The following is a 26,783-nucleotide window of genomic DNA, read 5'->3' as shown; positions in this document are numbered from 1 at the left end:
GCAACAACAAAACACTTTCAAAGTAAGGTTTAAAGTGAGGTTTGTTTTAATGATGTAAACAATGGTTTAATTTGCACTGCAGTTTGGTTTAATGAGGTATAAAAAAAGAAGTTTAGCTTTGTGCATCAAGTTTTTCGACTGTTTTGGATTCTTGGGCCGTATGCTCAGTGAGTAAAATTATGCATCATTATTCTCTTAGATCTACAGAAAATGTTCTACTCGAATCCATGGAAATGAAAGGAATGAAACACATAGGAAGAACGTTTATGTACAAGTCATTATATTGCAATAAAATCATTGTTTAGGCGTTAGGGATGTTTAAAAGAACACTTTGTGCTTTACTTCTACTCCTCAGTTATGCTCTTAATATAGTCTCGGGTTTACACTTGGAATCACAGAAGCTACAAAAACCAAAAGCTTTTCAGTTCATTTTACAACTGTTTCTTCCACTCCATTACTGCCTATATAAAACTATATTACATAGAGCTGGGGCACATCCTCCAATCAATATTGCTATATAGTTTTACTGAGAAAGCACCACAGAGCTTAAAGGGTTATTCCCAGAATCACATTTTTAAGAAAGCACAATAAATGCTTATTTATTGTTAATATTCAGACTAAACCCAACACACAGTTTCTTTCCTCTACTTTTTTGCATTTCTATCAGCCCCTAGCTAGGTGAATCCAGCTTCTTGTAACAGATCTTATTCTCAGGTCTTATTCTCATGTACTATTCTCATGTACTTAAACTACATTTTCCAGCAGCACTTGCTTCTCCTCAGTACTGCAGACCCAACCCCTCTCCTGAGTGCTCCTGACTAGCCTGACAATTTCTGAGTTATCAAGTCAATCTAATTGTAAAATTCACCTTATGCTTCTGTGCAGTGCCTGCTCCTGTACACTTCCCTGTCTGACCAATTTTATCTTCTGCCATTTACATCAGCATAGCTTTCGGGGTGATTTTATATCATTTCTGGGTTCTAGCAGGACTGAACTCTCCAGCAATCCTTTACAACGGCAGTGCAGAGCTATGTTTGTTTCCTGCTGCAGACAGATCAGTGATGTAAAACTGCAATGTCAGAAGATAATCCTATGCCACCTGCATCAACAGAGCAGCATTTACAGTTTCACCTCACTGATATGTCAGAATGAAGCAACAAACACCACTCAACTAATCTCAACCCCTTAATACAGAGTCCAATACTGAAGTATATCTCTCCTCTCAGCCCCTTTAATTCAGCTCATCAACAGAGGGCATACAAATCAAAGGAGTATGTTTATTTAAACGAATGGCTGTCTGTCCAATGGATAGTTGACAACAGTTAGATTGACGGGGTTTAACTTGTGTCCACTGTTCTCTAGCAGGCCCGAGACTACAGGATGAAGGAGTTGGATAGAGATCATTTAGTCTTTGGTACTAAGATAGCTAAACTCAATAAATAGACCCACATAAAAGTAATAATTTCTGCAGACTGTCAATATCTGGCCTTTGGGGAGGAAAACTACACCCCATTACTTAATGTAAATTGTAATAGTCTTTTGAGATTTATCAATTTATTCATATTCATTGCAGCTGCTATAAAGTAAACTCACCCTGCTCCATATCTCCCATATGGTCAAACGAGGTACTGTTATGTTCGGACACGGGAAAGTCTGGTGGACGATACAGCATACACCAACGACAGGATGGAAAAGGGGAGGAAGGCCCAAACAGTAGGGAACGAAGGATGGGACATCTTCTGACTCCAACCTGTGCCTGTCCCTAAGCTCCCCTAACGTTCTATGCGGATCCTTCCCCCCGCCACCGCAAGGACGCTAGCCTCACCACTGCAGATGGTATCAATAAAGGTGAAGTGATAAACACAGGACAGACATAAATAAGGGGAACAATACTCAGCTAATGGCTCTGCTAGAAAGATACAAACAACAGAGGATATGGCACAAGGAACCCAAACTCCACATCAGGAGCTACACGACCGACACCAAAGAGCTCCTAACTCAAAGCTGGTTTGCAAAGAATAACTCTATTACCAACAGTCAGCTGATGGGTCATGTGACCATTTAAAGGATAGTGGGAGTGGTTACCAACCACATCAGCTGATGAGCCAAAAAAAACAGCTGCTGGCAAGGATACTAGACATTAACCCTTGCTGGACCAAAAGGAAAAAAGCAACATTTAAATTAAAAACCAAAACCAGAGCTGCCACGAATCCCAAAATTAATTGTGGCAAGTATTTTAAACAAAAGAAAAAAAACTACAATATTGAAAACATAAATACAATATTTATCTTTTACATAAGTACATTGAATTAATGAAACTAAAATTGAATACGTGATAATTTCCCTACAGATTTTTGTTTCAGAAAAAAATCTCAATATTTTACAATATGAAAGTGTACTTCTTAGCTGCCACCATGCAAGATTATTTAAGGGAATTTACAACAGTATCTTTACAGAAAAAAATTGAGATCCATGGTTCTTACACTATGTGAGCAAGTCTCCCCATTATTTTGTCTGGAAATCACAAAGTGTGCGACGGTTTAACAAGCTCTCCATTGTAAGAAATAGAATTACTTGCAGCAATCACCATATGATCTGTTGTAAGGGCTAAATGCATCAGACTGATGCCCAACTTAAAGGTTAGGATAACCCCAATTCAAATTGTGCGTCCCCCAGAGACAAGATGGTCACAGCTGTCAGCAATCCACCCAAATGAGATGCTGTCAACGGCTAAAATGAATCAAAATGCTTACATTCCCGGCAGAAAATGCATGAATCAGCACCCACTGAAATATGTACCGGTAGTATTTCAATACCTTAGAAGCACAGACCAGTGCTTGAGGCAGGTCTTGGATTCTAGTTAACAGGACGAGATCGTCTAAATATTCCTAAACACACAATATTAAAAGGGCCTTGTCTAAAACAGGCAGTCCTTCTAACTTAGCCTTTAAAAAGTTTCAAAGAAAATGTTAGCAGTCTCATACATTGAGAGCTCTAAAAAACAAACATAAAAAATGAGGATGCCTCTAAAAAGCAACTTTTATTTGTGCAATTAAAAGCTAAACACAGAAGTCTGACAAAGCACTCATTTATCACTGCTGGCACAGGGCGGTAAACTCCTTAACAAAAAGGGCCATGATTAATTATATACTTAAGTATAAATAAAAGAATGGTCTTCTAGCCAGGCCCTCATGTACAAGGCTGTATTACAGCTCCATATTGGACTCGTTTTGGTTTCTGTCAGATTCAGAAAAGAAAAAATGCTGTCTAACATGCCAAATTTAGAGAAGTATTATGTATCGGGGGAGAATATCTTTGAAATATGGCACCTTACTGGGGAACAATGCATCAGAATATGAACACCTGGTCCTGCAATGTGAAGCTGGAATGATTCCTTGATGCCACCACTGCAATGTCTCTGAGCCAAAAGGTGTATGTATAGTAATCACCATGAAAAGAGCATACTGTGTCAAGGGGATATTGCTCCCGTACTTTGTAAGTAAGTCACTTTCTGTTATAAATCTGTCTATGGTTTTCCGAGCTGATTTAGTATTAGGTTGGCCATCACCATGATAACTGTGGATGCATAAGATGCAGACAGACCTCATTAAAATTCAACATTCTCGAGGTGCAAGGAGACAGTTCAGCTGTCCCTAAATTAAAGTGAGGATTGGCCACTAACTTCTGCTAAAAAGGAGATTAAATCCAAAATTTTACGGGTTAGGTTGTTTTACTTTAGTGTCAATCACTTAACTTAAACGGGTTGCCTGGGATAAACTTTTAGTTCCTCAGAGGCATGAAGACATATAAAACAATAAACTAAGCTGTTACTCACCTTATGCTCAGTGCTGTGTCTCCGACACAGCCCCGTATTTGCTCACAGGCTACAGCTGTGACATCACTACAGTAAATTGACCGCTGCAGCCAATCACTGGTTGCAGAAATGATACTGATGTACACACAATGAGCTACTGAGCCCAGTGACTGGCTGAAGCGGTCACATGTGCTGTAGTTGTGATATCACCACTGCATCGCTGAATCTGAGGAGGGTGAATTTTTGTTTTACATTTTCCAGCTTAGACTAAAAATTTATCCAGGATAACCAATTAAAGTTTTGACCTTCTCCATATATAACAGGGGTTTCCAACCTGTGACTGATGAATGGCTCAGAGCAGTCTGCCAGCTTGGTACATTAGCATTTAGGTCTAGCAAGTAGCTATGAAGAGCAGGTCTCCAAGTAGTGATTTTTATGAGTATACAGAAAAGAGCAGATCTGTATGGGCTTATGAAAACTTTGGAGTGTAGAGATAATTTAAGTGTGGTAAGATGGAGATAGAATGATAATACTAGTCAGAAGAGGTGCATAAAGAGATGGTGTGGTGGAAGTGACTGATGCAAAATACAGAATGATGGTAAGGTAGGAACCCAGTGGCGTAACTAGAATCCGATGGGCCCTAGTGCAAAATTTGGACCTGACATCCTCCCTCACACAGATACACACACACCCACCCCTGCCCCAGGACATTGGACATATGCATAGGCCCTTGTAATATTCTAAATACTAAAATGACATACAAATTGACCCCCTACCCCATTATGTAGTAATGTCCCCCATCTTGGGCTGCTGCCTGGTATATACAGTATATATATCTCACATCCTGGTATATGCCCACCATTCTGCCGCTGTTTTTTAATGCATAGAAAAAAAAAAAGAATCTACTCGCCTTCCCTTTGCTCTCCTTCCGCACGTCATCCTCTTCTGAAGCTGACTTCAGTGTACAAGTGATGGGAGCACAAGATATCACTGCCATTGGCTCCTAGTCACGTGCATGCCAATGTCCGCTGCTGGCCTCTGATTGGCCGCCAGCGTGTATTGCAGAGACCCCTGTTTCGCAACACACTTACACTGAATGTGCATTCGGGGATGCACATCCAGCTGAAATTTGAGCTGGCGTCATAGGGCCCCTTATCCGCATGGGTACGGCTGTGGTCACGCCCTGTGTGACCGCAATTGTTAAGCCCATGTAGGTGTAACAATACTTTCTCAGTTTGATTTCTGTGGAGAACCTTTGGCTGTTATAGCGGTAATAGGGGATCTGGGTGTCACTTCTGTGTGGAGATGGACCCTCTCTCAGAGCTGAATGTAGCTCTTAAGGTAAGAGATGTTGGAAAACACTTAACTATACTGAACAGTTTCTGAAATCAGACTAGAATTCAAAAAGTGTTACATAAATAAAATGTAACGCATAACATCCTAAAACTGCAGAACAAACAATGCAATCTGAGCAAACATCAGCAGAGAGGTTAACTATGGTCCATTACACTTCATGGCGTGTTTTCTTCTATGGTCGAATGCGGACACACTTTATAAAGCAAAAAGGGCTACCTTTAATATTGACTCCCTGACACAGGAGAAAAGTAATCAGGGTCCATTCACTATTTTTCTTTTACCAAGTGCTTGGAACAGATTTCTCCAGACTTCTGAAGTCAATATTCTTCATCACTTAGGTTGTGTCCATACCAAACTATTCTCTATGTAAGAGCAGCATATATAAATCTATTTGATGTACCTCATTTAAAATCCCAGAAAAATAACAGCAAAGCATGTTTCATTCCCAAAGTCTGAATCCACCTTGCTTCAAACTGTTCACCTATTTTTTTCCCCATACGGATGCATTAGACGTTCCCTCCATTACATAGAAGGTAAGCCTCTTGCTCTCTAATTCAGAGACTGCAGGAATCCAGTTCTAATCTGCCATTATTGTGAAAAGTGTTAGATTAAGTGCTGGGTTTCGATCAAAAGAATTGCACATCCTTTCCTCATAATAGGCACTTATTACCATAAAAAATGTGACAAAGCAATATACATTGGTGTGATCGACCATTCCGTTTAAAAGTATTGTAAATTTTATTCTTTCCAAAAATCGTAATGAGAAAAAAAACTAAAATAAATAAGATATTGGAGGTTTTCTTTAATAATAATAAAAAAAAAACTTTTTTAGCCTCTAATTTCCAAAGGCAATAAAGCTGTCCAACATTTTTAGGAAACGTAAAAAAAACAACATCAACAACATGTAGTACAAATTCCTAGGTACCAATAAAACCTGGTGCTTTGAAGGATTTCCAGTATGGTATGTCCAATAGTCATGAAGGATTTGATGAGAGAACATGGTTAACTACTTGTTGTGCATTGTTGGTCCATGATTATTGTAAGGTAATAATTTGGGTTGACAATGCCTTAAAAAGGAACGTCAGGAACTTTTACAAACCCTACATCCACAAAAGATCTGTAGTTTGTTCTCCATGATGTGGTAGCAAAGTCCAAAAATCCTATGACCAAAAATCAGTACCCAAAATAGGGGCAGGTTCTTAGAGGTACTAGGTCACCCTCGTGTCATCAAGCATGGGCCTCACATTCGGGTCAATTTAAAGCCCTGTAGGCTCTGTGTATTGACAGATGTTGCCCAGCCCCCGGCTTTGGGCAGAAGTGATGGGGACTGTAGCAAAGCCAGGTAGATAGGATTAAATCCTTGCTCTACAGGCTCTGATTATTTGCAACCGGATGGCTCTGCATATAACCAGGCTAGGTGTTCACCTAAGTCAGGCAGCTGGGGGGAAGCTGACCAGAGTGGATTTGTTCTGGAGCTGAAGAGAGTGGCAAGCCAAAATCTGTCCCAGAGAAGAGGCAGCACAGGCTGTGTGCACCAAACTGCAAGTATCAGTGGTCGCTATGGACAATAGCGGTTTTGTCTGAACGAGCTGGAACTAGCTCAGCCATGTCTGAGTAACCAGGGTCTGTGTTGTTTAGTTAGCACCTGGACAAAGCTAGGGATTTATGTTCATGGTTTTGATTCGTGCTGTGCAGCCTGTGAAAAATAAAAGCCACATTGTTTTAAGACAAGAATCTAGTGCCTGTGTGAAAGCTACCTACTGCCTACCTGAGAGAGTGAAACTCTACAATATATATTGCTATTGTCACATGGTGAATGGCATAAAAAAAATATATATATATTAAAAGACATCTTATATATCACAAAATATTGCTGTTAAATCTAAATGGAATAAGGAAATAATCTTTTTTTTGCAAAATTAAATAAATGAAAGCAAAATAGCTCCAAATATATCTTTGCTCCGTGTGAAGAAAAGCTATCTGTGACTTAAAGAGTAACTAGGCTTTGAAGATGTTTTTTCATATTTGGCAGGCGCTTCAATTGCCTGCATTTTGGAGGAGCGCTGTGACTCAGTCTGATTGGCTAATATCTAACCCCCCCCAGTGTGCTACTCAACAGACAGGAGCACGTAGCTCATTTGCACATAGGATGGAGTTGGGATTAAGTAGATAGCTTTATAGTCTACGCTTTTTATTGAGTCCAAATCCCGTTCAGCGAGCACGACCAGACGGTAGTTGTGTGACCTAGTCTCCTGAGCAGCCCGCTACTGTCTCCTGAGCTGTACACTTTTGAGGGGCCTATTGGATAATCTATGGGTGTCTCAGGGTTCGTACTCTCACCAATCTGCAGGTAATCAAAGCACCTGCAAAATATGAAGAAAAAAACTAGTTTACTTATTCTTTAGGAACTAGGGAAAAACGAATGATCTGAGCATCAGAACTACTTCTTTGACACCTCTGCCTTTGCCTTTATCTCAATGCCACATACTGTATGTATATATGTATGTACTTATCTTGGGCCTAAACAATGTCACATGTACAAGTATAGGACTTTAGAAAATAGTGACCTTATCACAGCATTTCTAAGATGACCGTGCAGGGTGACACATTGCAAGTGACTAATGTTGCCATATGATAAAGTACAGATTAAATAATAATTTGATGGAAATGCACAGAAGCACTGTGGTCTCTTTTCCAAGCAACATTTCATTTGCTTCACATAGCGATTACACAGCCTGAGCAGTTTCTGATATTTTGGAGAACTTACACAGTCTCTACGGACTTTCAATAATACAGTATGCATATTACTGGTTACCAGAAGATAAAACTGGCGTGTTTCTTTAGTCAAGCGTTTAAAGAAGTAAAACTATTTATATAACATGTATTTTTTAGGCACAAGCTGCAGTTTTTATGAGTCTATGACATTTTTATGAAACATTTAAAGGACATCCAAAGTCAAAATTTGATTTTTCTTACACATGAAGCATTACTGTAAAATGGTCCGTTCTACCAGGAATGCTCGCTTCATCGCTGTTCAACAGTAAATGATTGAAAAAGGAATAGATTGCTTAAAGGTACACAAACCATGGAAGCAGGAAATCACTACAATTTGTATCATTTACTCTCAAAAAAATATTCAGACAATAAATTGTGACCTAAACATATCCCAAATAGTTTTAACCTGATTTAGAACTCAGCGAAATGTACTTTATTTCTCAGACTATAAGACACACTTTTTTCTTCCCAAAATGTTCAGGAAAATGGGGGGGGTGTCTTATAGTCCGGATGTATGTGCTTTGGCTGTGGTGGGGGAGCGGTTTCGGCAGAGCATCGGGTCACAGGAGGCTGGAGCCGGCGGCTCCGGCTAACTCCTGAGACCACTGCTAAAGAGAAATGAATACACACTGCATTCCACGCCCATGGGCGTGGAGGGCAATGAATATTCATTTCTTTCTGGCATCTTGGTATGATTGGCCCCATCCTGTTGCTGGTATAATTGGTTCCATCAGAAAAGACTAAAAAAACAAAAAAACATTACACTTAGTTTCCTCAGCTACCTCGCACTGTTCTGCTCCAGTGCCAGCAGTTGCCAGAATACTCACCGCAACTGTTCATCGCAGAGAGCGGTAAGTATCCATTCCTCTTCAGTAGCGCGCAGTGTCAGCCGGAACCTTCCTGCTGCTGCCGGCGGTCACGTGTGTCGATACTTAAGAGAAATGAATAGATGAAGAGATATTCATTTCTCTTAAGTATCAGCACACGTGACAGCTGCAGCAACAGGAAGCCACTGGCTGACAATGCACGCTGCTGAAGAGGAATGGATACTCACCTCTCTGGGAAGAACGGTCCTACTTAGTGTTCTGGCAGCTGTGCTCTAATTGTGAGCAGTGCGTGACGTCCCTGCCATGCACTGGTTACAAGCTTTAAGCAGCTGCTGGCACTTAAGCAGGATGCTGCAACTGCGAGGGAGAGGAGGAAGGTAAGTGTAATTTTTTTTTTAATCTTTCCTGACGGGGCCATGCGTACAGGGAACGGGATGGGGCCAATTATAAAATAAAAAGGATGGGACCAATCATACCAGGAACAGGTTGGCGCCATTTATACCAGAATAAGGATGGGACCAATCAAACCAGGACCGTGATGGGGCAAATCACTCCAGGATAAGGATGGGGCAAATCATACCAGGACGGGGATGGGGCCATCATGCATACCAGGACTAGGATGGAGTCAATCATACCAGCATAAGGATGGGACCAATCATACCAGGATAAGGATGGGGCCAATCATACCAGGATAGGGATGAGGGAACCATGTGTATCAGAATGGGGATGAGGGGACCATATATTCCAGGATAGGGGATATTAAGTACAGAATTGACCATTTTTTTTTGCTTTAATTTTCTTTCCTTATTTCCTCCTCTAAAACCTAGGTGCGTCTTATGGTCCGATGTGTCTTATAGCACGAAAAATATGTTACTTTAGTCTGTAAAGCATACCCCAAGCGATATTCTAAAAGGGGTTGTCAACAAAGTACATTTTAAATCAAAAGAACTTGGAATAAAAAGAAGTTCCACGATTGGATGCATTAAACACCGTTCCTGTGCTGAGTTAATCTTATAACTGCGCCGGCAGTAACAGCGGTGACGTCACCGCTGTGCTCTGCTTTACGGCCGGCCGGCGCTGACACATTCAGTGCAGGGAAGCCGCCGGCGGGGGGGGGGGGGACGTGACAGACATCAGAAGGTGAGTATGTAGTGTTTTTTTTTTACATTTACAATGGTAACCAGGGTAAATATCGGGTTACTCAGCGCGGCCCTGCGCTTAGTAACCCGATATTTACCCTGGTTACCATTGTAAAACATTGCAGGCATCGTTGCTTTTGCTGTCAAACACAACGATACACACCGACCTAACGACGAAATAAGGTGCTGGACTTCTAGCTCCGACCAACGATATCACAGAAGATCCAGATCGCTGCTGCGTGTCAAACACAACGATATCGCTATCCAGGACGCTGCAACGTCACGGATCGTTGTCGTTCTCGTTGGAAAGTTGTTCAGTGTGAAGGTACCTTTAGTGCAAGGAAAAACATTTAGCGGAACTTTGTTCATGGGACAACCCCTTTAAAAACCTTTGTGCTTAAAACACAAATTTCTTAAAAAATAATAAGCTCTGTACGTAGCTTTGTTTCTGTACTGCCCCTGCAACACTACATTAATTTTGAAATGATTGAGAGTAAAATACGACTTCCATTAATCTAGCCATTTCCTTTCACCCTGCTATTTAGATAGAATGAGATATGGACAATGTGTGACTCTGGATGAGCATACGTCAGAGTCACTCGATTGATGGAAGAACTGATACAGAGTCTTGCTATAATGATTACTCATACTCGCCCCTTGCGGGGTGCACTTACATTGTGCAAGGCAGCACAGTGGCTCAGTGGTTAGCATTGTTGCTTTGCAGCACTGGAATCCTGGGATCAAATCCCACACGAAGGACAACATCTTTAAGGGCTTTTTGCATGTTCTATGTGCGTTTCTTCTGGGCACTCTGGTTTTCTACGAAACTCCAAAGACATGATAGGGAATCTAGATTGAGAGTCCCAATGGGGACAGTGATGATGATGTCTGTAAAAACTGTGCTATGTCTGTGCTATTTTTGTAAGCAAGCATAAATAATAAAAAAGTATGGGAACCATTAATAGGCCATAAGCTGCCATGGTGAACTACATCTATCTGTGTGACTGGCACCTTATACAAGCCTTGTCCCTATACATCTAAAATACTAAATAATCACCACTCTCATGGATGGGTGACAGGTGGCCGTGCTCACAGGATGGCAGCTGATAGGTGTTCTACAGACATCTTTTTTATTCTATACAGGGCCGTATTTGGCATTTGTGCGGCCTTAGGCACTTTAAGTGGTCACACCCCCTACTGGTTATTCAGACATCTAAATGAGACCTTAGTCTGTGTTGCACATACATGTTTCATTCTTGTGTTTCACAAATACAACAGGTACCCATTACAGTCTATGGTGCTGTTCACATATCTATGTTTTCTTCTGTGCCTAACTCAGAGACAATTTTTTTTTTACTGTATTATGGATGGAAAGGGCCAATACAAGTCTATATCTCAGGAAAAAAAACACATACAGCACATGGATGGCATCTATGTGTGCCATCCGTGTGTTGTCTGTAGTTTACATTATAAAGGATAGGAGAAGCTTTGCCATATATTTATCTATCTGTAAAAAACACCGATAAAACCGTGCACAGCACAGTTCTGGCATTGACAAAGTGGCAGCGGCCAGGGACTGTATACCCGCTCACTCATTGCTTTGAATGGGGGTAGATGTGCAGTACCCGGGCGCGGTTACTATATAGTTGATGGAGCTGAGCTGTACAGCTCCACAAGTGAGCAGTTCCGGCTGCCAGCAACACCGGGGAACAGCTGATCAGCGGGGGTGCGGAGTGTCGTACTCTCCACCGATCAGACATTGATGACCTATCCTAAGGACAAGCCGCCAATGTTAAAAAGTAATGGACAACCTCTTTAAGAATAACTTTTATTACAAATGTTGTCATCTTTTTAGACAGTAATTGATTTCCCAAATTTGAAGCATGAAAAGTACTTTCTTTCTCAGCTATCAAGTATACCTTTTGATCATACTGCACTATGGATCTGATACAAAAGTATATAATTTTATTTATTTTACAATAAAATGGAAAGATCAATGTGTGTGAACATTGCAGTCTGGCTTTCATTATTTCACTATTTGTTAATAACCAAGCTTGCTTCCTTTTCCCCTCTCTCCTGCAAGGCACAGCATTTGGTCTCATAGGTTTCTTTTTATCTTTATATGTGATACGCATTTCCCTTCTGGCCTTATTATAAAGCCAATTTTCAATCTACCAACTGCAGTTTTTTGGGTTTTTTTATAAACAGACATGTACACAATAAAGACATTTTTCTCCCATCAAGTCATTGTGGTAATGTTTAGAAACAAGTAATGCCATAATCATAGTATACCAAATAGTGTAGATAGATATTACAATGACATAATTTGAAGGGACATCAATGGAACATGAGAGGTAGAATATTAACTACGGTAACATTCTGGATTTCTGTACAATTCTGACAAATCCATTGTTCTTTTATGAGTAGAATACCTCTTTTATAGCATGTAGGGCTGCATGCCACAATCGTTCTATTCCATGGACTCATAAGGAATATTAAAAGGCAATTTGTCAGTAATGTATGATCATGGATTATGGCCATGCAGGTCGTTGAAAAGTAAATCAGTTAGCACATTTCTATTTTCAATCTGTTGTTGCATTTTCAAGTGATTAGCATTCATATGTAAATGTGACTTAAGGTGCTCTTGCCCTAACAGAGCACTTAACAAGAATCTGCTTCTAGATCTTGTTTCCCTACCGAGCACCAGCCTCTTTAGTTTTATAGCTCAATGTCTGCGTGAGGTGAACAAGAGAAATGAAATCAGTCAGTGAGCGATCAATAAAGTTAAAGAGGCTGGTGCAGGAACGGGTAACAATCTTTAGAGGCAATGGCTCCTTAAGTGCTCTGTCAAGCCCAGAGCACCTAACACCTCAGTTGTGTATAACGCTCGCGCCGAGACTGGTTGGCGCGGGCCCCACTGGACCACAGACCAAACTTCCCTGGAAGGGGCGTAACTAAGTAGCTTCCTAGGTGTTCGCTGGAGCCTCTGATGGTGAGGTCAGACTTGTGCAATAGGAAGCTACCAGGTACCACTCCAGGGTGGAGTCGGACTGTGGAAGCTGATCCCACCGGGGACAAGACACAGGCAGGCAGGCACGGCTGTGACACTGGCTGACGGACGGGTATGGCAGAGGCCCTGACGGGCAGACTGGCTTGACGGACATACAGGCAGACAGGGCTGATACTCTGGTAGGAACTGGTATACAGGCGGATGTATGGAAACAGGTAAGAACCTGTTCAGACTGGTGAACATAAAGAAACAGGTAGAGACCCGTACGGCAAGTTGCTGAATAAAGGTAGAGCAAGAGTGGATGCAAAGCAGAATCACAGGAGGCGGAGTAAGAGCAGGAGGTGGAGCTAAGAGTAGAGAAGGAGAAAGCAGAGTCAAGAGCGGAGCAGCAGGGGGCGGAGCCAAGAGCGGCGACGCTGGAGGCGGAGCCAAGAGCGGAGACGCTGGAGGCGGAGCCAAGAGCCAGAACCGCAGGAGGTAACGCCAAGAGCCAAAGAGTGTAGAACCACAGGTTGTGGCGAGGAAAGTTGAGAGGCACAGAACCACAGGTTGTGGCGGAACTGAGCAGAGTAGCGCAGAACCACGGGTAGTGGCAAACAGAGCAGAGAGATGCAGAGCCACTGATAGTGGCAAACAGAGCAGAAAGATAAGGCCGAGGTATACACAGAAGCGTGGGAAATGACAAATGACAAAGAAGGAACAGGAACGGACATAGACCAGAGTACAGACAGGAACGGACACGGATACACAAACAGAACACAGATGAAGGCCTGCTAATTGCAGCCCTCTGAGACAGGAAACAGACACGACCTGGCAGCTGAGTAGCAAGTGCTAACTGAGGGAAATAGTTTGCTCAGGCATCCTCCAATTGTTTTGTGAGTGTATTTGTATGGTTGTTATTTTTTTTTTATCCCTGTCTATTTACCCTTGTCTGTTGTTTGTGTTATTCCATGCACATTTCACACACATCCCTTGGTGGGGGAGGGGACAGATCAGTGTTAATACAGGAACATAGTAAGGTATGAGATCCCAGTTTCTTCACCATCAGGAGTTTTCCGGTAGACAGGGATAGCTTAGTTAAAGGGACAGGGCAGGTGCCCATTGTCCCTGGCAAAACCATGACACACTTGTGAATCCTCACATAGCATGCACTGCACACTCTAAGGATTCTCCGGTGTTGGGAGTCATGTGATCGCAAGTATGGAATTTGCATACTCCAAAGCACATTTCACTCGCAAGTGCATGAAAGTTTGAGTGAGTGAGGCTGAAAACAGTCTAGTCAGAATGTGTCCAAGAGCTTGCATATCGCTTCCGGTGCTGGAGACTCCTCTCCACACGATGTGAGGATTCACAAGTCTACAATCACATAGATTTACTGGAGACTTGTGGTTTAAGACTGGACAACTTCTCTAATTTCAATATTTGAGAAAAATACACCAAAATGCAGACGTAGTGTGTGAAAATTAGGTAAACTTTTAGCCTTTTAGTTCCCACGAAAACAATAAGCAACAGGAAGGTGCTGCTAATCAAATGCCCTTGAGTAATTTTTCATTAGCAAGTGTGAAAACCTCTACAAAAACAGATTTATTTTGCAGTTTACTGGTTTGAAGCATTCAGGCATGTGCTGAAACAATGCCCTGGAGCAAAGACATCAGCTATGATCTTAGAAAAGCAATGTTTTCTACCCGTCAATCTGGTAAGGGTTAGTGATGTGTGAACCCATGAATGTTCGGGTCCGGCAGGTTTGGACGAACATCTAAAAAAAGTTTGGTTCAGGTACCAGAACGGTACCCGAATCCCATTAAGATTAATGGGGGTCCCAAACATTTGTTTACCACACTGTCATCTGCATGACAGTGCGGCAAACGTGGGCTCTGATACACACCAAAAGTAGCCTTTTTCATAGCCTTCAGTTGTTCTAGAACCTAGAAAATCCAGTAGTAACCTTAAAATGTCCCTCAAAATTTCCCATGAGGTTTCCGCGCCTCTCAGCTGCCGTTAGACCTGGTAGCTGTGAACCTGAAAGGTTATCTGAGCTCAAGTCACTGGGTCTTCCGATAGCTCCAGTGCTGGACTCATGGGCATTCATCAGTTCTGCACTGGCATTTGCAAAGCAAGAGAAACAGTTACTATATGACCTTAATATTTTTGTTAATAAATAAAAACAATTTTGCCTGCTTTACATCAGAACAATAATAAATAATAATAATTTTATTTATATAGCGCCAACATATTCGACATTACAGCATAACCGAAATCACAGTTCAAAATAGATACCAGGAGGAATGAGGGCCCTGCTCGCAAGCTTACAAACTATGAGGAAAAGGGGAGACACGAGAGGTGGATGGTAACAATTGCTTTAGTTATTTGGACCAGCCATAGTGTAAGGCTCCGGTGTTCATGTAAAGCTGCATGAACCAGTTAACTGCCCAAGTGTGTAGCAGTACAGACACAGAGTGCTATTAACTGCATAAAGTGTAAGAGAACATGATACGAGGAACCTGATTATGTTTTTTTTTTAATGATAGGCCACACAGGGATCGTTAGTTTAATGTGTTGAGGCGGTAGGCCAGTCTGAACAAATGCGTTTTTAGGGCACGCTTAAAACTGTGGGGATTGGGGATTAATCGCATTAACCTAGGTAGTGCATTCCAACGAATCGGCGCAGCACGTGTAAAGTCTTGGAGACGGGAGTGGGAGGTTCTGATTATTGAGGATGCTAACCTGAGGTCATTAGCGGAGCGGATGGCACGGGTAGGATGGTAGACTGAGACCAGAGAGGAGATGTAGGGTGGTGCTGAGCCATGGAGTGCTTTGTGGATGAGGGTAGTAGTTTTGTACTGGATTCTGGAGTGGATGGGTAGCCAGTGTAATGACTGGCACAAGGTAGAGGCATCGGTGTAACGGTTGGTGAGGAATATGATCCTGGCTGCAGCATTCAGGACAGATTGGAGCGGGGAGAGTTTGGTAAGAGGGAGGCCAATTAGTAGAGAGTTACAATAGTCCAGATGGGAATGAATAAGTGAAACAGTAAGAGTTTTTGCAGAGTCGAAAGTAAGAAAAGGGCAAATTCTAGAAATGTTTTTGAGATGCAGATAAGAGCAATCTGTAAAATGTTCTTTTATTTTGTTACAATGCTAAAAGGTTTACAATTGTAGTAGTGATTTTTCATTTTTTCGGGAATTAATGCAAAGTGGCATGACAGGAAAGAGAAATATTATTTTCACCACGTAAATGTCGATAACTTCTGAACAGGACACTATAGGCGGCAGACTATTAGGCCGTTATTTGGCTGTAAATTGCCCTGAAAACCAACAGGATTACACAATCATGATCTCAGGGTGCCGTTTGGATTAAAGAGGGAGCTCCCACACTCTGTTAAACATCTAGATGCTGCAGTCACTATTTAAAGCAGCATCCAATGGGTTAAACGGCTTTGGTCGATGCACACACTGATCCTGACTGATGCAGCAGGACGTCCGCTACAGCATTTTCACTTGTCGGGGGGATGCTGTTCACTTATATCTGAGGTAAGGGTGTACTGGTGGTCACTAAGGGGTTCAGCAACACTGTAAGGAACAGTGGCCCAAAGTTCCTCGAGAATGATGTGAGACACTGATAAAGTCACACAGAAATTCATTACTTATAGTTATTGCTGTTAAAGATGGTTCTTAAAGTTATAGATTCATGGGGTGTACATCATTTTTCACATGTCATTTCTACATTTTGGCGAAAATGTTGTTAAACACATAATGTCAGGGTAATTTATCATGTGATCTTATTCATCGGAGTTTGTATATACCTACTGTAGTTTCAAGAGCTATTAAGGAAAGTTATTTTTTATTACATCCCGATACGTAAACTAAGTTTTTCTTATCACTTGATTATCTTAGGAAATAAATAAAGAAAACTTTTTACTCTCAGATTACAAGAATGCAGCCTTTTTCAAATAAAGGAATTTAATTTCTTTTTAAAAAAACAGCGAATCAGCTAAAAAAAACTCTACAGGTATCAAGGGGAAGACTTGTGTAAATGACACGCACATTACAGATATTCATTCTGCAGTCTTTCTCCATTACATCTAAGTGAGCATGGCCATATCACTTTAGCGTGAACCATAGAGAACATCACTTTAACAAATATAGGCATTGAAGCATGGCTCCTTTGTTTCTACAAAAATTTCCAATAAAGCATATCAATCTTCCAGGCTGAATTGAGCGTACTGATGTTGCTTTAGCAAACTGATGTTAATTTCCCAATCTAACCTTTTGTATTGAACCTAGTGGAGCGGGCTACACAGCAGCGCTTGTTTTAGCATCATTACATTGAACGAAATTAAACTATATTTTGGTTTGGCAGAATGTAATCTTTCCTGTTCAGTAGCAGCAGGAAATAGAGTGATGACAGAAGAATAGATAAATTGCACGCTCATAACAAAGAAAACGTGAATAATAGGAATAAATATTAGTAAATACAGAATAATAGCAGTCCAAGGAATGGTCATCACATACGGGTGTGTGATGTCATGGTTAACTAAACTATGATGTCCACTTAAAGGTATGAGCACAGTGTTAGTCTGACGTGATTTCTCGCCCAAATTCAGCAAAGTGACTATGCGACAAATCTGGAGAGAACCACTTTAAATAAAAAGTCGCAAAATTTGTGTGCAACAATTTTGAGAGTTTTGGCGTTTTCATGCCATTTTTCGACCAAATGGGTAAAACTCCGGTGAGATGGGAGTGGTGATGAGCACTTTTATAATTCATGACGAACTGTGGAATCCATGACTGGTGTAAGATTTGGCACATGCGGCTAATGAATTAGGCATGTCCGCCTCCAACTGTAATAATTATAGGGGATAACTCAGGAGACTCTTTGCGTGGAACAAGACAACTACAGGACACAGTTTTATAAGTGGTAAAGTCTATATTATCACACGGTGATTCAAACAGGTGCAGAGAGAAACTCAAGTCCACAACACTTGGTGTAAATATTAAACGCAGCTTAAACAGTCTATAGGGAACTTCAGAGGAAAATGCAATCACGCAGAAAGTCTATGAAGCACAGTTATTCTTGAGGATACTTGACACAAATAAGTCCTTGTTTTAGTCCAAACATAGATAGATATGATAGATATGCTTATAAGGCAGTTCAAGCAATGTCTTATCTCAACCAGGAAGGCCTGGGTGATAATCTCAGGTTTAAGCAGAGCAGCAACAGCTTACATGTCCAGCAAATGCAGATGGGAGTAAACACGAGCAGCAGATGAAGGAGGATTACTGGAAACTGGTGTATGCAGCAGGAACTCAGAGCAGAGTAGCAGGATCACCACACAGGTTCATAGGAGCAGGTATATAGCCAGGGAGTCACCGGAGTCAGGAGCTGGATGCAAGGCAGAATACTCTAGCACAGACTGAAGGCTGGGATGGAGTTTTATAGCAGGAAGACACAGTGCACATGAGACCAAAGACGCCATCTTGGAAAAGGGCAGTAATGCACAAAAGGTAATAAAAATGTTCAGAGTCCTGACACCAACACGTCCACTCATCAAGACTGGTATAACTCCGGGCTTGATGAATCGGGAGCTATGGCTGTACTTATTGTGCAACTGGCGTGAAAGTTTAGTCTAATGGTGAGAACAATATTGTTACCAGAACCTCTGATGGGATCCTGTTAATGTCGAAAAGTCAAAAGAGAGATTCTACAGCAGAAAGGATGTCAGGGATGAATACAGCGTTGTAAACTATTTGTCCGAAGTCTGTCACTGACTTGACAAAAGGCCCATACACCCTGCGATAATGTTGGGTAAATCTACTGCCAGATTTCAGGGAAAAAAGGATGACGCATAATGTCTTAATAAGCATAATCCTTCCAGGATATAAACCAATGTCAAAAGTGACTGGCACAGAGAGGTTAGTACCCTTTTTTTACTAAATACATTCAACTTTTAGGGAGGTCGAGATGCATTGCCAACTTTCATATTTGTGTTATACTCAGATTAACATTATCACTAGGTATTCCATTTCATAAAGACTAACTAAAATATAATGGGAGATAAATATCTACTCTAAAAGCATATCTGTCTCTTAGGTTTGTAAAGAATGGGGATATGTGAGGTTAGTTGCATATATACTACTTTTTACTTTTTGTAGAATATGTGGCAGCTACAATCTTAATTTCTGTGACAGTCGATCTTTTATTATGTATTGTCTAAAAAAGCCTAAAGCAAAACAAACAAAGTTCTAGTATGACATAATATACAGCGGTGGAAGTCATTAATCTGACTTGCCATAGCAGCTCAGGTCCCAAAGTCATCAATATTGTGCCTAAGGCCTTATTCCCATTATGCAGTGTATCTGATAGCACGTGATATTAACGTGGTCAGGGACTAAAGTTTAAGAAAGATAGTACACTGCTCAATTGTTAGAAAGCTGAGTGGTGATGCTAGGATTCCTTGTCTATTGTCATATGGGTCACTTATTGAGACATGTACGGTACAGGGGATTTTAAAGGGACGGTCAGCTCACAATGACTTTTCAAACCAAGTACAGGTGCTCGGTGCTTCATGGGGCCAAACATTTATATACACATTACCACCTGCTTGGTTTCCATCTGTCTCCACGCTTCTCTGGCTCTTTGTTTTCTGTCAATCTCCACTCCCATTTTCTTTGATTGACAGCTCTGGCTTCAAGTAGGTGGGAAGGTGTATTTAAATGATTGACCTCGCACCGAGACTTGGTATGAACAGGTATTCTGTGCTGACAAGAGTCCCCTTAAATGTGTAGCTTGGATTAGCGTCGGTTCTCTGGCTGTAAAAAGCCAATTTAAGTTTACAGTACACCATAAGAATTTTTGCCATATTCTCAGAATATGCCATAATTGTATTCGCCTTTTGGGGCTCCCTCCTATTAAGAGAATTGCCAAGGAAATCTGGTACCAAATACCATATGTTGTATTAGGCAAAGATTAAATAAAGGCCTCCATGGACCATAATGTCCTCCATCTGGTGAGGGCACATTTGTATTTTTTCCTCTCTGAATGGGGCATCCCTAATACACGACCCTGCAGACAAGCTGGAGATTGAGCTTCTGGAACTATTTTTATACTCTGAGCTACCTGTAGTAAATGTTTAAGGGGAGGGGTGTGAGTATCTCTACCCAACCAGTGGGCTGATTCTAAGAGAGGGAGAACAATAAGCCACATGTCACATGTTTGGTTTGTTTGTTGGTGCGGTGTCCTGTGAAGGGCTAGGATCTGTTTGCTGTGGTCAGGTCCTGGTTCCAGTTTATGGACTATTAGAGATTGAAGATCAGTTGCCACGTGGGATTGTGATGTCTTGCTCACACTGCTGAATTTGAGGAACTAGTGTAAGGGCTGTTGTTGCATTTTCCTTGGCATCGGATTGCGCCCACGGGTTACTTTTGTGTGGTCCCATTGCAGACTCTAAGGAACCATATCTGCCTGATGTTATATTCTCCCATTCCCAAAAAGGTTGTTGGATTGTTCACCGGTCTGCTGCCCCAGCCTGCTCTGTCACACACCCCATCACATGCATATACTGTCACTATCCAACATGTTCAATAGGAGTTTTAATAATTTATGATAAACTCCAAAGGAGAACAACATTGAAAATCAATCTCTGCCTTCTTATAGTAAGTGGAGTTTCTTAAGCAGTTTTAAACCCTCTCTTTCAAGATGTTCTCGGTCTTTTGGGATCTATATTAAATGTTTGCTTTTTGCTGTTATTTTTGTTGTTGTATAGTCATTTTTAACCTGTAATTCTCGCTTTGTCCTAACAGCAGAGATGGTGCTAGAGAGCATAACGTAGAACATTTCTGTGTTTGTAGACAGTGGAGCTGGAGTCAGCATGGTTGATGCAGAGTTTGCTATAACTCATGGGCTTGCTTGCTCTACCTTAGCTAAGCCCATTCCTATTTACGCCATCGATTGGCAATCCAGAGAAATTGTGGAATGGGGAGATTACTGTCATGATAACTGTCTAAACATTTACCTTTCTGCAGTATCCACGGATACCTTACCTGTGTTTTTGTCTGGCTCTAAGGACGTATTTTCTTAGAAAGGGTGCCAGGATTGCCCCCCCATTGGGCATATGATTGTCCTATTAACCTGACTCCTAGTGCTAAACTACCGGTACCCAATTTCAGACTGTACAATCTGTCTGGTCCTGAAAAGAGTCATGAGCCATTGATGAGAGTCTTGAGAAGAGACATATCAGACGTCAATCTTCGCCCGTGACGGCAGGGCTCTTTTTCGTGAAAAAAAAAGATGGCGACCTCCGTCCCTGTTTAGATTTCTGGGAATTGAATCTAATTACTATTCTTACTTATCCTTCACCCAGCGTGAAGTTAGTGTTCGGTGTCTGTGCCTGAACAGTAGGTGTTCGGTAGGGGCGCCAAACTTAACTGTTTGGGTTCGCCCATCTCTACTCAGAGTGCTACATACATCTATCTATGGTAAATTGAGGCTTTACCACATTGTCATTATGGGCAGCACAGTGGCTCAGTGGTTAGGACTAGTGATGAGAGAGTATACTTTGTTACTCGAGATTTCTTGAGCACGCTCGGGGGTCCTCTACAATACAATACTAAAGTATTTTTTAGTGCTCGGAGATTTAGTTTTTTTTGGTGCAGCTGAATGATTTATATCTGATAGCCAGCATAAGTACATGTGGGGATTCCCTAGAAACCAGGCAACCCCTAAATGTACTTATGCTGGTTAACAGATGTAAATCATTCAGCTGCGGCAAGAAAAACTAAATCTCCAAACACTAAAAGATACTCGCAGGACCCCCGAGCATGCTTGGGAAATCTCGAGTAACGAGTATATTCGGGGGCCGCCAGAGGGTGAGTATATAACTATTTTTATTTTTATTTTTTATAGTACTTGGGCTGTGTTATATACTGCGTGGCTGCTATATACTACGTGGGCTGTGTTATATACTGCATGGGCTGTGTCATATACTACGTGCCTGTGTTATATACTACGTGGGCTGTGTTATATATTACGTGGGCTGTGTTATATACTAAGCGGTTGTGCTATATACTACGTGGGCGGTGTTATATACTAAGTGGCTGATATATACTAAGTGGCTGTTATATACTACGTGGCTATGCTATATACTACGTGGCTGTGCTATATACTACGTGGCTGTCTGTGTTACGTGGGCTGTGCTATATACTACGTGACTGTGTGTTACGTGGGCTGTGTTATATACTGTGTGGGCTGTGCTATATAATGCGTGGGCTGTGCTATATACTATGTGGCTGTATTATATACTACGTGGCTCCTATATACTACACGGCTGTTATACACTACGTGCCTGCTATATATTACGTGGGTGGTGTTATATACTACATGGCTGTGTTATATATTACGTGGCTGCTATATACTACGTGGCTATGCTATATACTACGTGGCTATGCTATATACTACGTGGCTGTGCTATATACTACGTGGCTGTGCTATACACTAGGTCGCTGTGCTATATACTATGTGGGCTGTGTTATATACTACATGACTGCTATATACTACGTGGCTGTGTTATAAACTACGTGGCTGTCTGTGTTACGTGGGCTGTGCTATATACTATGTGGCTGCTATATACATACATACATACATATTCTAGAATACCCGATGCGTTAGAATCGGGCCACTATATAGTACTTAAATAAATTCGTCGAACATGTAATTTCAATTTCAAAAGATTCTATCATCTCTAAAATTAAGGCTGTAAGGGTATGTGCACACATTGTGGATTTCCTGCAGATCTGCAGCCTTTTTTTCCGCGCAGTAACGCTGCAGATCCGCTGCAGATCCGCAAGTCATTTACAGTACAATGTAAATCAATGGCAAAAACAAATGCTGTGCTAATGGTGTGGAAAAATCTGCACGGAACACACAGCAGATTCAAAAAAGGAGCATGTCACTTCTTTTGTGCGGATCTGCAGCGTTTCTGCACCCACTCCATAATAGAAATCTGCATGGGTAAAAATGCATGAAACCAGCACAGAATCCACAGGAAAACCGCACAAAATCTGCAAAAAAAACACCTGCGTTTTCTGCCAAGAGATGCAGAATCAGCACAGAAAATTCCAGAGGCAAATCTGCAACGTGTGCACATACCCTAATAATAAAAGGGGACAAAAAAAAGGTTTGTAGAGAGCTGTGGCGTCTCATTTATTCAACGCCTACTGATGTATTGAATTCAACCCTTTGCATCAAAATGACTTGTATAGATAGATAGACAAACTGGTGTGCCATTTCTAGGTTTTCTGAATTTTTTTGATCCTTTCTCCTCTTGATATGGTTCCCCTAATGTAGACTACATTTTAAAGATGCCTACTGCTTCACAGAGTGTGCAAAGTCTCATTCATAGTACACTTGCCCTGCCTCCTATTTAATGGCAGTCATATAGTATCATTCCTCTGTACTGGCACTGCTTCAGCCAGTCTTCCCTGCTTCCTACTCATCACAGATTTATCTTACAAGTGAGAGGCAAGGAAAACGAGCTTAAGAAGTATGTCATAGAAATACACTGGAAATTCTGACTGTATATACAGGTCCTTCTCAAAAAATTAGCATATAGTGTTAAATTTCATTATTTACCATAATGTAATGATTACAATTAAACTTTCATATATTATAGATTCATTATCCACCAACTGAAATTTGTCAGGTCTTTTATTGTTTTAATACTGATGATTTTGGCATACAACTCCTGATAACCCAAAAAACCTGTCTCAATAAATTAGCATATCAAGAAAAGGTTCTCTAAACGACCTATTACCCTAATCTTCTGAATCAACTAATTAACTCTAAACACATGCAAAAGATACCTGAGGCTTATAAAAACTCCCTGCCTGGTTCATTACTCAAAACCCCCATCATGGGTAAGGGTACCGTCACACATTGAAATTTTCATCGCTGCGACGGCACGATTCGTGACGTCGCAGCGTCGTATAATCATCGCTCCAGCGTCGTAGACTGCGGTCACACGTTGCAATCACGACGCTGGAGCGATGCCGAAGTCCCCAGGTAACCAGGGTAAACATCGGGTAACTAAGCGCAGGGCCGCGCTTAGTAACCCGATGTTTACCCTGGTTACCAGCGTAAACGTAAAAAAACAAACAGTACATACTCACCCGTCGGTGTCCTTCAGGTCCCTTGCCGTCTGCTTCCTGCTCTGAGTGCAGCCGTACAGTGAGAGCAGATCGCAGCATCGCTGTGATCTGCTCTCACTTTCCGGCCGGCACTCAGAGCAGGAAGCAGACGGCAAGGGACCTGAAGGACACCGACGGGTGAGTATGTACGGTTTGTTTTTTTACGTTTACGCTTGTAACCAGGGTAAACATCGGGTTACTAAGCGCGGCCCTGCGCTTAGTTACCCGATGTTTACCCTGGTTACAAGCGAAGACATCGCTGGATCGCTGTCACACACAACGATCCAGCGATGTCAGCGGGTGATCAAGCGACGAAAGAAAGTTCCAAACGATCTGCTATGACGTACGATTCTCAGCAGGGTGTCTGATCGCAGTAGCGTGTCAGACACAGCGATATCGTAACGATATCGCTAGAACGTCACGAATCGTAACGTCGTAGCGATGGAAATTTCAATGTGTGACGGTACCCTAAGACTAGCGACCTGACAGATGTCAAGAAGGCCATCATTGACACCCTCAAGCAAGAGGGTAAGACCCAGAAAGAAATTTCTCAACAAATAGGCTGTTCCCAGAGTGCTGTATCAAGGCACCTCAATGGTAAGTCTGTTGGAAGGAAACAATGTGGCAGAAAACGCTGTACAACGAGAAGAGGTGACCGGACCCTGAGGAAGATTGTGGAGAAGGACCGATTCCAGACCTTGGGGAACCTGAGGAAGCAGTGGACTGAGTCTGGTGTGGAAACATCCAGAGCCACCGTGCACAGGCGTGTGCAGGAAATGGGCTACAGGTGCCGCATTCCCCAGGTAAAGCCACTTTTTTTCTACAGAGAAGCAGCACTGGACTGTTGCTAAGTGGTCCCAAGTACTTTTTTCTGATGAAAGCAAATTTTGCATGTCATTCGGAAATCAAGGTGCCAGAGTCTGGAGGAAGACTGGGGAGAAGGAAATGCCAAAATGCCTGAAGTCCAGTGTCAAGTACCCACAGTCAGTGATGGTGTGGGGTGCCATGTCAGCTGCTGGTGTTGGTCCACTGTGTTTCATCAAGGGCAGGGTCAATGCAGCTAGCTATCAGGAGATTTTGGAGCACTTCATGCTTCCATCGGCTGAAATGCTTTATGGAGATGAAGATTTCATTTTTCAACACGACCTGGCACCTGCTCACAGTGCCAAAACCACTGGTAAATGGTTTACTGACCATGGTATTTCTGTGCTCAATTGGCCTGCCAACTCTCCTGACCTGAACCCCATCTGTGAATCTGTGAGAATCTGGGGGATATTGTGAAGAGAAAGTTGAGAGACGCAAGACCCAACACTCTGGATGAGCTTAAGGCCGCTATTGAAGCATCCTGGGCCTCCATAACATCTCAGCAGTGTCACAGGCTGATTGCCTCCATGCCACGCCGCATTGAAGCAGTCATTTCTGCCAAAGGATTCCCGACCAAGTATTGAGTGCATAACTGAACATTATTATTTGATGGTTTTTTTGTTTGTTATTAAAAAACACTTTTATTTGATTGGCCGGGTGAAATATGCTAATTTATTGAGACAGGTTTTTTGGGTTATCAGGAGTTGTATGCCAAAATCATCAGTATTAAAACAATAAAAGACCTGACAAATTTCAGTTGGTGGATAATGAATCTATAATATATGAAAGTTTAATTGTAATCATTACATTATGGTAAATAATGAAATTTAACACTATATGCTAATTTTTTGAGAAGGACCTGTATAACAACACACACATTTCACATCCACTAAATGTATGACTGGATGACGGGGCTCTTTTTGATGAAGGCACAATCTTCGATTCAATAACAAGCCAGAAATGTTGGTTTACGCGAGGTGTCAGCGTTGCTTAGCAGATTTGCCAGTTATTAGTAGGGCACCCCTTTTCTGGGAGTCTTTCTCAAATTCTCAGGGAGCAAGAATATTATAAGGCAGAAATTATGGGCCAGATCCAACAAGACCAACATTGTTCATGCTGGTTCTGATAAAGAGATGTTCTGGAGTCAGAAACTCCTGATTCATGAAGAGTCTTACATTGAACAAGTACAACATATAAAAAATGGGCACACAGCCTATATATGACCACAGGGTGCGCCATTTTTGTTTCAATAGTAAATAATACAGAAAAGAAAAACAAATACAATACTGATGTGCACACTTAAAATATGACACATTTCATTAATGTACAATCGATAAAAACTGTAAAATGTAAGTACAAAAACCTGAAACACATCTAATAAGGTGCAAAAAAAAGGGCCAATTTTTCATGCTGAGAATTGCATAATCTGTGTATTGCAGGATCATGCAATGTATAAAATATACACACAAAAGCACTCACCATGTTCTAATGGCAAACTGTGTAGTGTATTACCCTGGCAGTGATATTACAGTTATTACATGCTAAACCAATACACCATCCCCCACAATGGCCATAGCACACAGTGTGCAAAACAGTATATCACCTATAATGTACAATGATGACAGAATCGGGGTACAACATCGGTAATAAAAGGAGGCTGTAACTAAATAGCTTATATATAAAGGTGGATGCGTCCTTCTGTCTGAAGCCAGGATGGGTGGCACCTGCGCAGTTTGGCGCTGGAGTCAGGGTTTGTGCATACACACTACAGCACCATTTTTTTGAAGACACTGTGTGCAAACTCGATACTAGTCTATT

At 41.6% G+C, this 26,783-nt stretch overlaps 1 protein-coding gene across 2 annotated transcripts in view; it reads right to left on the bottom strand.

Annotated features, from left to right (window-relative positions):
* Positions 1–26,783, bottom strand: part of ASCC3 (activating signal cointegrator 1 complex subunit 3) — an 824,578-nt gene that overhangs the window by 414,501 nt on the left and 383,294 nt on the right. The window lies entirely within an intron of this gene.

The sequence above is a fragment of the Ranitomeya variabilis genome, chromosome 2, assembly GCF_051348905.1.
Source record: "Ranitomeya variabilis isolate aRanVar5 chromosome 2, aRanVar5.hap1, whole genome shotgun sequence".
Classification (NCBI taxonomy): Eukaryota; Metazoa; Chordata; class Amphibia; order Anura; family Dendrobatidae; genus Ranitomeya; species Ranitomeya variabilis.
The sequence above is the reverse complement of the archived record's forward strand: the minus strand, read 5'-3'. Positions and strand labels throughout refer to the sequence as shown.